Here is a 12927-nt window from a genome sequence, read left to right on the forward strand (position 1 = left end):
CTATGAGAATATATGATTTAGCTTTTACAATCTCCTACTTCCTTTGGCTTCTGTCCATTTGGGGTATTTTATTGCAGATAAAATGGTATTTGCAATTGATGTCACTGAAATAGCAATAATTTATAAAAATACATCTTATTTGGTTTTCGATAAGAAAGTTATTTGTTTTTATTTTATATAGCTAAAACTAATTCAGCTTCACACAAAGATTTCAGAAGATCAGTTGTTTACATTTTCAATAATGGGATAATTTACATGGGGAACGAGTATGCTTTGATAATATAAATTCTAAAATTCTATGGCTGGTGATTTAAGGTTCATGCTCTCCTCTCGTCCTCAATCCAACCTTTCCGCCAGCTCTATATTATTACTATCTGTCAGTTAAATGTGCCTTTCTCTGTTCATTCTCATATTTACTACACATGTATACAATGGAGTATTAATATATCCCTCTAATTTGTCTACTGCACTAACTACAAATCCAAACTAATCTCCATAAAACACTTGCCTCATTATATTACTTGCTCCAAAATTTTCAATTTCTTCTTCCCATCCATGGGATAAAGTCTATATTTTTATCTTGGTATTTAAAGCTCATTTCACATTCTGTCTCTAACCTACTTTCTAGCATTATCTTTTATTACCCTCCAACATGAGCCCTTAGTTCTATTCAAAATAGCAAAAGGATTTAAGGCTCTAAGACAACTTTTACTAAGAAAGTTTGACACTAAACAAGTAAAAAAGAATCAGATAGTACCAAATGCTATGTAGAAAATCAAGTAGGGTAACATAATAAAGAATGAATCAGATAGTGTCAGCAGGAAATATTAGATAGGATGTTGCTGGTGCTTCACTCTTAGACTCTGATAGTTGAGCTAAGAGCTGAATAATAAGTAATTAATCATGTGAAATTTTGAGAAAAAATAGGTTCCAGGTCCTAGCAACAACTAATAAAGACTCCAAGGTAAAAACCAGGAACATGTCCATAGCAGCATGTTCAAGAAACCAAAGAAGGCCAGTGCGCCTAAAGCAGAATGAGCAAGAAGGAAAGATCCAGAAGGGCCTGGGTCACAGCAACATTATAGGCCACAGTGAGGAGTTTAGGTTGTATTCCAAGTCTATTCATAATCTGCTAAAGATTTTATGCAATAGGGTGACATAATCTGATTTATATATTTTTTAAAGTATTTTGGTTGTCAAAGATGGAATTGAGGAAAAAACAACAACAACAACAAAAAACTGATAGTCCAAACAAGAGGTGGTCTGGATTAGTGGAGTGATTAGTGGAGATGTATAGAAGTGGAGGATTTGGAGTTAATTATTGAAATAGGGCCAAAAAGACTTGCTAAGGTATTGGGTTGGGGAGTTAGAGAAGAATCAAGGATGGCTCTCAGATTTTTGTCTTAAGCAACTGAATACAATTTACTTAGGAGTCTGAGAAAAAAAAAATCATTCATTTATTCATTCGATAGATATTTTGAAAATTACTATGAACTATTGCTTGAAATACTGGAATTCTAATGACTAAACAAAATACCTAGTAGGAAGGAGAAAGAAAACGAACAAACAAAATACAATGTTAGGTAGTGATAACTCTGATACATAGACTCAAAATAAAATACGACATGACTCTTTTCAGTTGGGCGGTCAGAAGACGTTGTGCGTGAGGAAGTGACACTGAAGGTAAGTCGAATAGCAAGGAACACTGGGAAAGATCATTCTAGGCACACCGAACAGTGATACAAAGTTCTAAGGTGAAAATGATCTTGATGTGTTTCAGAAATGGAAAAGCAACTGTACAGAGAGCATGGCCTACAACATGGTAGTGTTGTAACATGAAAGGTGAAGGCCAGATTCTGTACATTTTTGCAACCAGCGTAATTTTGAAGGTAATTTATAGGATGACTTTAATCAAGGAGAGTGCATAACCTGGTTTACGTTTTAAAGGATCACTCTGGTTGTGGTATGGAAAACAACTTAAAGGAAAATAAAAGCAGAAGAAAGGAATTTGTTGAGAAACTATTAGTTTCAAAGGAGGTAGGAGCTTGAGTAGAAGTGGTCATAGCAGAGGGAAATGGGGAGAAGAACATAGATTCTGAACAGATTTTGAGAGTGTGGGTTTAAGAGTTCTGTTTTTTAAAAAGTGAAGTTTGAAATGCCGAGCAGACATAAAAATAAAGAGGTCAAGGAAAGACCTGCAATGAATTGTGAGAAGCTTAGATGTGTGTGAAATGTGGGAAATTTAATGTCGGCAGTCATCAGCCTACAGATAGAATCTTAAAACTCCCTGTTTATAGAGAAGGAAAGAGTCAAGGACTAAACTCTGGAGTACTCTACTTTTAGAAGTGGGTTAGAGGTGGAGAGATGAGTAAACACGGTGTTTTGCACAACAGCTGTTTCTTGAATTGAATTGGTGGTTGTTTAATATCCGTTAACCGGATCACTCTGTTCACTGGGAAAGCTTTATCAGCACGGTTGCAGTGGAAAAGTCAGGTAAAGTAATGGCAGATCTCCCAATAGGAGGTGACTTGTTTTGCAATTCGAAGTTAGTAAAAGTTTTGCAATTTTATGACATTATAAAACTTGATTTATGATTTTCCATTATAATGTATGTGATTAAATACAAAATACAGATCTATAGTTATAAGGTACAAAAACCCATTTTATACTAGTTTCGGCCAAAATATGGAGGGTAAATACATCGGTTCGAAAACAAATCACGGGAAAGGCAAATATGCATACACCAAATCAGATTCTTGTATGTATCTCCTCTATTTCTCCATCTCTTGTCTTCACCTATCTTCATTTTCTCCTTCGTCTGACTTATCCCACATGGCAGGAAATAGCCATGGGTAACACCAGAGTTTCACACTTAGAAAATTCTGTAAACCTAAATTTCCTAAACCTCAGCTGACCTTACTATAAACTGGAGTTAATAGGAATGATACTATTTATCTAATGATAAGGGATAGAGGTATGTAGAGTGCTTGAAACAGTTCTTGGTTCACAGCCCATTTATTTATTTATTTATTTATTTATTTATTTATTTATTTATTTTAAAGATTTTATTTATTTGTTTATTTATTTGAGAGAGAGAGAGAGAGAGAGAATGAGCAGAGGGAGGAGCAGAGGAAGAGGAACAGCAGACTCCCCACTGAACACAGAGCCTGATTTAGGGCTCCATCCCATGACCCGGAAATCATGACCTGAGCCCAAATCAAGAGTTGGTTGCTTAACCGACTGAGCCACCCAGGTGCCCCTCAAAGTCCATTTATTTTTATTTTATTTTTTTAAAGATTTTATTTATTTATTTGACAGAGAGGGAGACAGCCAGCGAGAGAGGGAACACAAGCAGGGGGAGTGGGAGGAGGAAGAAGCAGGCTCCCAGCGGAGAAGCCTGATGTGGGGCTGATTCCAGGACTCTGGGATCACACCCCAAGTGGAAGGCAGAGGCTTAACGACTGAGCCACCCAGGCGCCCCCCCAAAGTCCACTTAAAAAAAGAAAATCTCCCTTTCTTTGCCCTGGAGGAGATTTTGGACCAGTAAGACTGCCATATTAAGATAAACTGGAACTTTACTTTTGACAAAAGAATATTAAAATAAATTACAGGGTTTTTTGTTACTTTCTTTTTCTTTTCTTTTTAAATATTTTATTTATTTATTTGACAAGGAAAGAGAGAGAGAGAGAGAGAAAGATAGACCAAAAGCAGGGGGGAGTGGCAGAGGGAGAGAGAGAAGCAGGCTATCAGTTGAGCTGGGAGCCTGACATGGGACTCAATTCCAGGACCCCTGGATCACAACCTGAGCTGAAGGCAGACGCTTAACTGACTGAGCCACCCAGGTGCCCCTTTCTGTTATTTTCTAAAAGAAAATCTAACCATTCATTTGTCATTGACATTTTTATAACATTATGTTAAAGTAAAAGGTAATATTTTAAGATTAGTTATTTCCATAACTGTCATGACTATATTTTGCATTAATATTTAATTCAACTCAAAGAATTCTGTGTACTGACATCTAAATAACTCAAGTACTCAATACTGGGGAACAGAACAAGATATGGTTTACTGCTACAGAAATCATAGTGAGACACAAAAGGGTTTCAGTGTCTTTGCATATGAAGGCACAGACAACGACATATAGTAATTGTATCCTCAAATTATTTGATGCAATATTAACTCATTTACTTTGGTAAATGAGTAAAACAAAACTGTCCTTTTGTTCAGAACAAGAATGTATTCATGAGGTTTACCCTCTTTATAGAAAGGTTGAATTATTCATTGAAATGCAATTTAAGAACTCCTTGCTCCCTGGGGCACCTGGGTAGGGCAGTCAGTTAAGTGTCTGACTCTTGATTTTGGCTCAGGTCATGATCTTAGGGTTAGTTCTAGTCCCATGTCAGGCTCTGCACTCAGCGTAGCATCTGCTTACGACTTTCTCTCCCTCTCCCTCTGCTTTTCTTCCCTGCACTTGTGCTTGCTCTCTTTCTTTCTAAAATAAATAAAAAAGTCTTTTTTTAAAAATAAAATTCTTTCCCACCCCCAAGTGATCAAATCCACTTCTGCTGCTAGTGACAAACATCTATTGAGAAAGTTGAGTTCCAGAGCACAGCACTTGAAGAAATGATTTATTTTGAGTGTTTGTGAACATTCAGGTGATCCTTCTACATTATTTAGGTGGTGTAATATAGAAAAATTAGGAGCTAGTTATAAGGAAATGTAAGTGTATCTTGAGGCAACCTTGAATACATTAATTTATGTGGGTGGAAACTTAGGTTTGCAACATATAGAATATCTCTACAAACTGAGGAAACACAGACTGGAAGCTGTTGATCTTATGCCAGATGATAGAAATTATGGTAAAGAAAGAGAAATGAGAAGCACTGCACTGTGTTATAGCAGAAACATCTTAAATTTGAGTAAGAAGACTTAAAGATTTAGGTCTGGCACTGCCATCCTATAGCTATGTGACTTTGGTGTAAGGCCCTGAATTAATGTCTCTTTATAGGAGTCTCTAAATTCAGTAACGCATCTGTAAAATATCTGCATATATGTATGCATATGTGTGCATGTGTGTATATACATATGTGATTGAATTTGGATTGCTGGTGTCAGCTCCTACATATAAAGAGGACGAAGTTGTCACTGTCATCCTTACAAGTAAAAGCTTGACGAACTGAAAATCAATAACTTCCTCTGCATCCATCAGAAAACCAAGGTTGCAGGGCAAACTGCCACGCCGAAGTCTGGAGGGACAGGTCAATCTAGAGAGTCACAGTCACCATCTATATATGTTGAGCAGAAGCTGCTACAATCATAAACTGATAGGAATACTTTTATGGTAAGTTTTACAAATTACTGGAGACTAAGTGAAGTCTAATTTGGAAGTGAGAAGATCCTGGAAGCTGGAATCTTGGGGAAAGGGAGCAGCTACAAACTTCAGTTTATCGGGGCACCTGGGTGGCTCAGTCCATTAAGCATCTGCCTTTGGCTCAGGTCATGAACCCAGGGTCCTGGGATCGAGCCCCACATTGGGCTTCCTGCTCAGCGGGGAGTGTGCTTCTCCCTCTCCTTCTGCCTGCTGCTCCCCCTGTTTGTGCTCTCTCTCTCACTCTCTCTCAAATAAATAAATAAAATCTAAATAAACAAACAAACATAAAACGACAATAAAAAACACTTCAGTTGATCACTATGAAGATCTAAGAAAGATTTCCTGATGGTTCTGGCAGGTGAAGGAGAATAACAACCATTGTGAAATATGTTCAGAACATTCTCCATAGTAAAAGCCTACTTTCCAGGGAAAAGACCTGTACCAGAGCCTTTTTCGAGAATGGGGAAGGGCATTCCTCTAAACTTATCGCCCTCTGGGTTTACTGTCTCACCAAAAGGGAAAACAAATTAAACAGAAGTCAGGCCTTCAAGGATATAGATCGAAAAGACCACAGCCAATGAGGTAGGGACAGGAGGAAAAAAAAGTTGTATCACTGGAGAAATCCTGAGGTTAGAGCTCACATACACATACATGGACCCATTAAAACACTGAGATTTACTCTGAAGGTTATAGAATGCAAAAAGGGGAAAGAATGAACAAAACAGAACAAACATATAAGAAGTGTGGGACATCATCGAATGTTATAACATACATGTAATTAGATTTACAGAAGAGAAGAGAAGAGAAGAGAAGAGAAGAGAAGAGAAGAGAAGTGAAGTGAAAAGGGAGATGAAGAAAGACTTGAAGTAATGATGGTTGAGAATTTTCCAAAATGAATGCCAGACATCAAATCACAAATTGAGGAAACTCAGAAAACACAAACGAGATTAAGAAATAAAAAATTAGCCACATCATATTCATCCTGCAGAAACCAGAGAAAAAAGTCTTGAAAGTAAGGAACATCTTAGCTACAGAGGAACAAGGATAAGAGTTTCAGTAGACTTCCATCAGAAGCCATGCTAAGTGGAGATTTCAAGGAAAATGGTATGAGTCTTCTTAGCTGAAATACATACTCTCACAAATTTGCATGAGATATGAAAATGTAAAATAATGATATATGTCAAACAAATAAATTTACCCCTGAATACAATGACAATTTAGACACAATATGCATTATTCAAGCAACTGTAAGCTTGATTTTAATGAAGTTTTATTTTAAGATGCCAGAAAGACTTAGTCCGAATGATTTTTGATTCTCTACTTGAAAGTTGGACATGTAACAGGAACATTAATATATTAATATTAATGGTATATAGTGTACAGTAATATAGTTTATAGTAATATATTAATTCATATTAATATAGTCATATTGGATATTCATTTTGGATTAGAGTTTTTCATAAATGCTTCCCTAAAACTCATAAAATTCATGAAACTGTCAGAATGAATTTAATTCTTATTTTTATACTGCCTGAATGATGTACTCTCACAACATAGTTTATATTGACAAAATAAGTACATTTTGATAAAGAATGTAACAGTCAAATAATCTATTTTAGCAATTTCCAGAGTATTTGAAGGTAAAATAAAAAATATTGATTTTTAAAATACAAAGATCAATAAGTTTTATTTATGGTCCAGCTGTTAGAGAAATATATTAACTTAGATACTCTTTTTTATCCTAAATGCCTTAGTAAACTTTCTTAAAAATAGCAAATTCTGTTCTGTCTCTGTAAAATCTGTTTCAAATTATTCATTTGCCTCTCATTTTCTGGCACCATGGTGCATAATTTCTTTCTACTTTCCCTTACAATTCTGACAGGCACACCAGGATTCTTGTTCAAGATCAAGAATAAAAAGCTAACAAACACCATTATATTGTCAGAGCCCATACAAAAGAATGCAGAAGGGATTGAGCTTGTGAATGATGGAAATGCCAGTGGGATTTCTGTCTATTACCCAATATTCTCAAGAAGAAGTATCAAATATTATTTGCCCTTCAAAACTGTTTTCTCTTTTGGGAGAAAAATAAACTATGTAAATAAAGAGTTAGAAGAGTTCGATCTTCATTAGTAAATTACCATGGACAATTTTATTTTCAACTATACTTAAGAACTTTAACAATGCTATTGAATAGTTAGATTTCTAACTAGACACTAAGCAATTTTAGAAATGTGTATTGGTTTTTCCGTTGTTGTTGTTGGTGGTGGTGGTGGTGGTTTCTTTCTTTCTTTTTTTTTTTTTTTTTGGTTGTTTTTGTTTTGCAAGGAAAAATACTTTCTCTGCCTGGTAGAGGTGTCTTGACACAAAATCAAAATAAATATACTTTACAACAAAAAGGATTTTTAGAATGGTACATTAGGCACACAAAACCATACATACTAATGAAAATATAGCAAGGACAAACTAGGTAGTAATTTTCTTAATCTGAGAGTAGAATATTTTGGTTAAAAAATGTGCGTTTTTCAAATGTATTAGATATTATCAAATTACATACAAAGTTGTGCTGGTTATATTGCCATTATCTTGGTTTGTTTCTCCACACCCCACCAAAGCTTGGTGTTAGCAAATATTTTCATTTTGTCATTCTATTATGTGTAAAATAGTATCTTATTGTTTTATTTTGTGTTTTTCCGAATATTATAAATAAAAAGGTTGAGTATTTATCTATATGACTCTTGATCACTAGGATCTTCTGTTACATATTTTGCTCATTTTTCTATTCTGTTGATGATTCTTAATAATTTAGAAATATCAGTTACTAGTTCTTCGTTAAGTATTTGTTGTGATTATTTTCTCCCAGTCTGTTTTTTTAAAATTAATTTTTGTTGTATCTTTTATAAAAACATTCATTAACACAGACAAATTTTTACAAATTTTATTTCAGGTTTTATGACACTGAGTCTTATTTAAGAACTCCTTCACTACTACAAGGTGATATATTTTCTTCTAAAAATTTAAAGTTAGTTTTTATCAGTTAGCTCTTTTGTCCATCAGGAATTTTTTTCTTATTTGCTATTAGGTAGGATTTTAACTTTCTTTTTTCCACATAGAAAATCAGTATTCACTGCACCATTGAAGAATCTATCCTTTCTGTGCTGATCTGCTACACTTCCCAGTTCATGAAATTAAAGTTCCATTTATCTGTGGATCTGTTTCTCAGGTTTCATTAATTAAATTGTTCTAGCAAAGCTTTCCCCAATACCCGCCCCCCTGAATGGATATAGCTTTATATGTATACGTTGATATCCAGAAGTCAAATCATTCCCCAAATGCTGGGTATATTTCATTTGTCCATCACTACCACTATCCACTCTCCCCCATCCTCTTCTATGGTTTTCATACAAGTGAGTATTGGACTTTCCCCCCCCCACTTAATAGACTTATTGGTTAAAACAGTTTTAAACTTATGGAAAACTTTAGCAGGTTGTAGAGAGTTCCCATATATTCTCCTTCCCTGTGCATAGTTTCACCTATTGCTAATGTTTTGTATTAGTGCGGTACCTTTTTTATAATTAATGACCCCAGTCTTAATACATTATTATTAACTAAATTTCATAGTTTGCCTTAAGGTTCACTGTGTTGTAAAGTTCTATGGCTTTTGACTTGCATAATTCCATACATCCATCATTACAGGATCATACAGATAGTTTCATTGCTCTAAAAATTCCTTAATATTCACCTGTTCATCCCTTTCCAGACCCTTGAGCCCCTGGCAACCATTGATTCTTACTGTCCCTACAGTTTTCTCTTTTTCAGAATGGTCCTAGAGCTGGAATCATGTAATAGCTGTTACAGACTGACTTCTATTATTTAGTAATATGCGATTAAGTTTCATCTATTTTTTGTGGCTTTCTAGCTCATTTTTTTGTTGTTGTTATTGAATGATACTGAATTGTATGGATGTACCACAGTATGCTTATTAAAGAATATTTTGGTTCAGGGCAATTATAAATACAACTACTATAAAGACTGTCATGCAGGTTTTTGTGTAGACATAGTTGCCAACTCAGCTGAGTAAATACCTAGCAGAGTAATTACTGGATCATACAGTAACACTATGTTTAGCTTTGTAAGAAATTGCCACAAAAGGAAGGGGGGGGCGTGGGAGGAGGAGGAGGGGAGAAAGAAACTGCTAAAGTGTTTCCCAAAGCAGCTGTACCATTTTACGTTTCTAACGTAGTGCAATGTCTGCATTCTTGCCAACATTGAGTATTTTCAGATTTTATGGGGAGTTTGCTTGTTTGTTGAATTTTAGTTCGTTCTGTGAGAGCCTATGAGTTGAACTTTGCTTAATGCTTTATGACTCACAAATGTCTTTATTGTTTCCACTCACGGATGATAGCTTGGCTATCATAAAATGCTAGGTTGTCTAAGTTTCTCAGAACTTCGACAATATCCTGGGAGAGTATTCTGGTATTTATTGTTGTTAATGAGAAGGAAACTTTTAAACTAGTTATCATACTTTTGTGGCTATGTAATTTTCCTATCACATATTTTAACATTTTTGTTTCACCTTTAGCATTTTACAATTCATTTTGATTCTCCAAGTATCGTTTCATATTAAGTTCGTTGGCTTAGTACACAGCGTGGACACTTGATCTGGGGATTCATAAAGTCCTTCAATTCTGGATGATCCTAAATTGTTGTCCATTCACGTATTTCTTTTCTCCTTTTCCTCCATTTTTTTTTCTTCTTCAATTCCTTATGTTTAGTGCACTAGTGCTCAAAATATTCACAATATTCTTGTGAAAGTGTTATTTGTCTCTATACATTATAATTGGGCTTGTCCATGTGACTTGCTTTGACATTGAAATTCAAGTGGGAGTGGTATGTGCCACATTCTAAGCAGATGCATTAAAATAGTAATGACATGGTTGCATCATGCCCCTCAACCTCCCATTACGTGCTTTGTAAATAAGAACTCAACATTTGTTATTTTTATTACTGATACATTTCAGTTGTTTTTACTTAGCTTTATATTAGCAGAATCTGTCTTATAAAAACCTTTGAAACAAACATTAAAAATTCTCAGTCTATCCTCTTTTAAATAGTCTTCTATTTATATTTTTATCTTTTTTCTCTGGGAGTGTTTCAAAATAATTACTAATCTAATGTATCCGTGAAAACTTCTATAAGAAAGTCATGGTTTATTCCAAGAATTTAACTGAACAGTATTTAATGGATCAGCTAATTTCAGAAGTGAAGATATGCCTAAGAAACTAATAATGAATGGTGAAGCACCCAGTGAGAAGTCATGGTGGACACTGTTACTATCCTAGGCCCGAAGAAAAAAAAAAAGAAAGAGAATGGTTTTAGGAACCAGTACCTGCTGAGACAGTATAAGAAGATAAGGTCTCTAGGGACTATAAGCAAAGTCACAAAGGAACGCAGATATTGTCAGACTGTCATGGGGTTTAGCAAGAGTACAGAAAATTTTTCCCACTCTGTTTATCCTAATAACTTCCAGTCTACTGCAGGAGCCTCCCTGAGTCTAGTCCCAACTAGATGTCAAAATGGAGGAACTCCAGATGATACAGAATTCAGTCTAGGAGCATAAAATATGCAAAATGGAAGAGAATAGATTTAGGTTTGGGAGAAGAGGAAAACAAAGAACAGTCAGAACACTTTTAAGACTTAGTTATTTGAGAGAGAGAGAACATGCAAGGCAGAGGGGCAGAGGGAGAGAAAGTATTAAGCAGACTCTGCTCTGAGCATGGAGCTGGATCCCACCACCCTGAAACCAAAATCTAAGCTAAAACCAAGAGTCAGATGTGACTGCGCCACCCAGGCACCCCAGTCAGAACACTTTTAAACCATTGATTTCTCTGAATGACCAAGTCTAGTAAAGAAGCCGTGGATGAAACGGGGATAAAAACTTATTCAACTCTTAGGTTACTATGTCATAGGTTAAGAATGGAATCAAAACCAAAACATTTTCTATCTTGATTTGTGATTTATTTTTGGTATAAGCATTGAAAAAACAGAGAGATCAACAATTCATGGATTTGAATTATTAATTAGATTTAGTGTGAGGGGGTTAAAAGGATTACTCAATAAAATATAAAAACAATAAAAATGAAGAAGTCACATCTATTGACACTTTCTTTTTTTTAAATTAGGTAACATTTTAGGTTATAGGAAAAGAAGCTGGATATGCATAATTCAACTGTTATTAAAAGAGTAGTGAGTAGGGGCGCCTGGGTGGCTCAGTTGGTAAGCATCTGACTCTTGATTCCGGCTCAGGTCATGATCTCAGGGTCCTGGGATCCAGCTCCCATCAGGCTTTGCGCTCAGTGGAGATTCTCTCTCTCCCTCTTCCTCGGCCCCTCCCCCTGCTCTCTCTCCCTCCCTTTCTCTTTCTCTCTAAAATAAATAAATAAATGTTTAAAAAAAAAAAAGAATAATGAGTAGACTTCCAATCTGGTTATGAGAGAATAGTTTGTATAAAAATAACCTGTCTGCCAAAACGACTATAAAAACAACGCAAGGGGCACCTGGGTGGCTCAGTCGGTTAAGCCTCTACCTTCAGCTCAGGTCATGATCCCAGGGTCCTGGGATTGGGCCCCTTGTCTGGCTTCCCTGGCAGGAAGTCTGCTTTGCCCTCTGCTTCTGCCCCTCGCTCCTCCCATGCCCTTTCTCTCTTGCTTGCTCTTTTTCTCAAATAAATAAATAAAATACTTTTTAAAAAATGCAAAATACATGAAACACTTATTTGAATGTCTTGTAGATCAGCAACACAGTCAGAACTTGAGGCCTGTGATCCTTGAGAGAAGGGAAATGCAGGGACATGAGTTCCATAGTCACTTTGCTTCTAACTTTGCCAGTGAAGAACAATAGAATTTCAACAGAAACTTCCACTCAGAGCTGAGGAAGCAGAGATAGGAAATCTAGGATTTCCAAAGGGCTGGAAATGGAGGGGAAGAAAATGCTGAAAAGTGAATCCAAAAATTTGCACGAAATTTTCTTTTGACAGTTAGGATGTCAAAGCTGCTCAGAGGAAGGGCATGTCTCAAAACAAACAAACAAACAAACAAACAAACAAACAAACACACCAGAAAGCAGAACTGGGATGCTGAAGACCTGAACAGAAGTTTTTAACAGATTTATAGTCCTAGGAAGACAGAAGTTGGAGTTCAAGAGACCTGATAAAGACCTCAGGCTTTCAGCTGAGATTCTTGAAGGTTTATGCCATGGGAGTAGGGAAGGCTGAAGTACACCGGCCTTCACAGAGCCAAAAAGCTACTCTTGACAATCATAAAGTCATCTTCAGCTAATAATTGTATGGTCTTAAAATATTTTCCCACAGACTGCTTATTGTTCGCCAGGAATAAAAGCAGTAATTCTACAGAAAAAAATCAGACCTTGGGGAAATGATCAAAGTAAATATCCCCAATGAGGAACAAATAGAAAATATGTGTCCCTCAGATGTAATATTCTGACAAAAACGCAGCATCATATATGTAATTTTTCAGACAAGAATACATTACCTGAAT

The sequence above is a fragment of the Ursus americanus genome, chromosome 25 (assembly GCF_024610735.1).
Source record: "Ursus americanus isolate L20-20 chromosome 25, mUrsAme1.1.p, whole genome shotgun sequence".
Lineage (NCBI taxonomy): Eukaryota > Metazoa > Chordata > Mammalia > Carnivora > Ursidae > Ursus > Ursus americanus.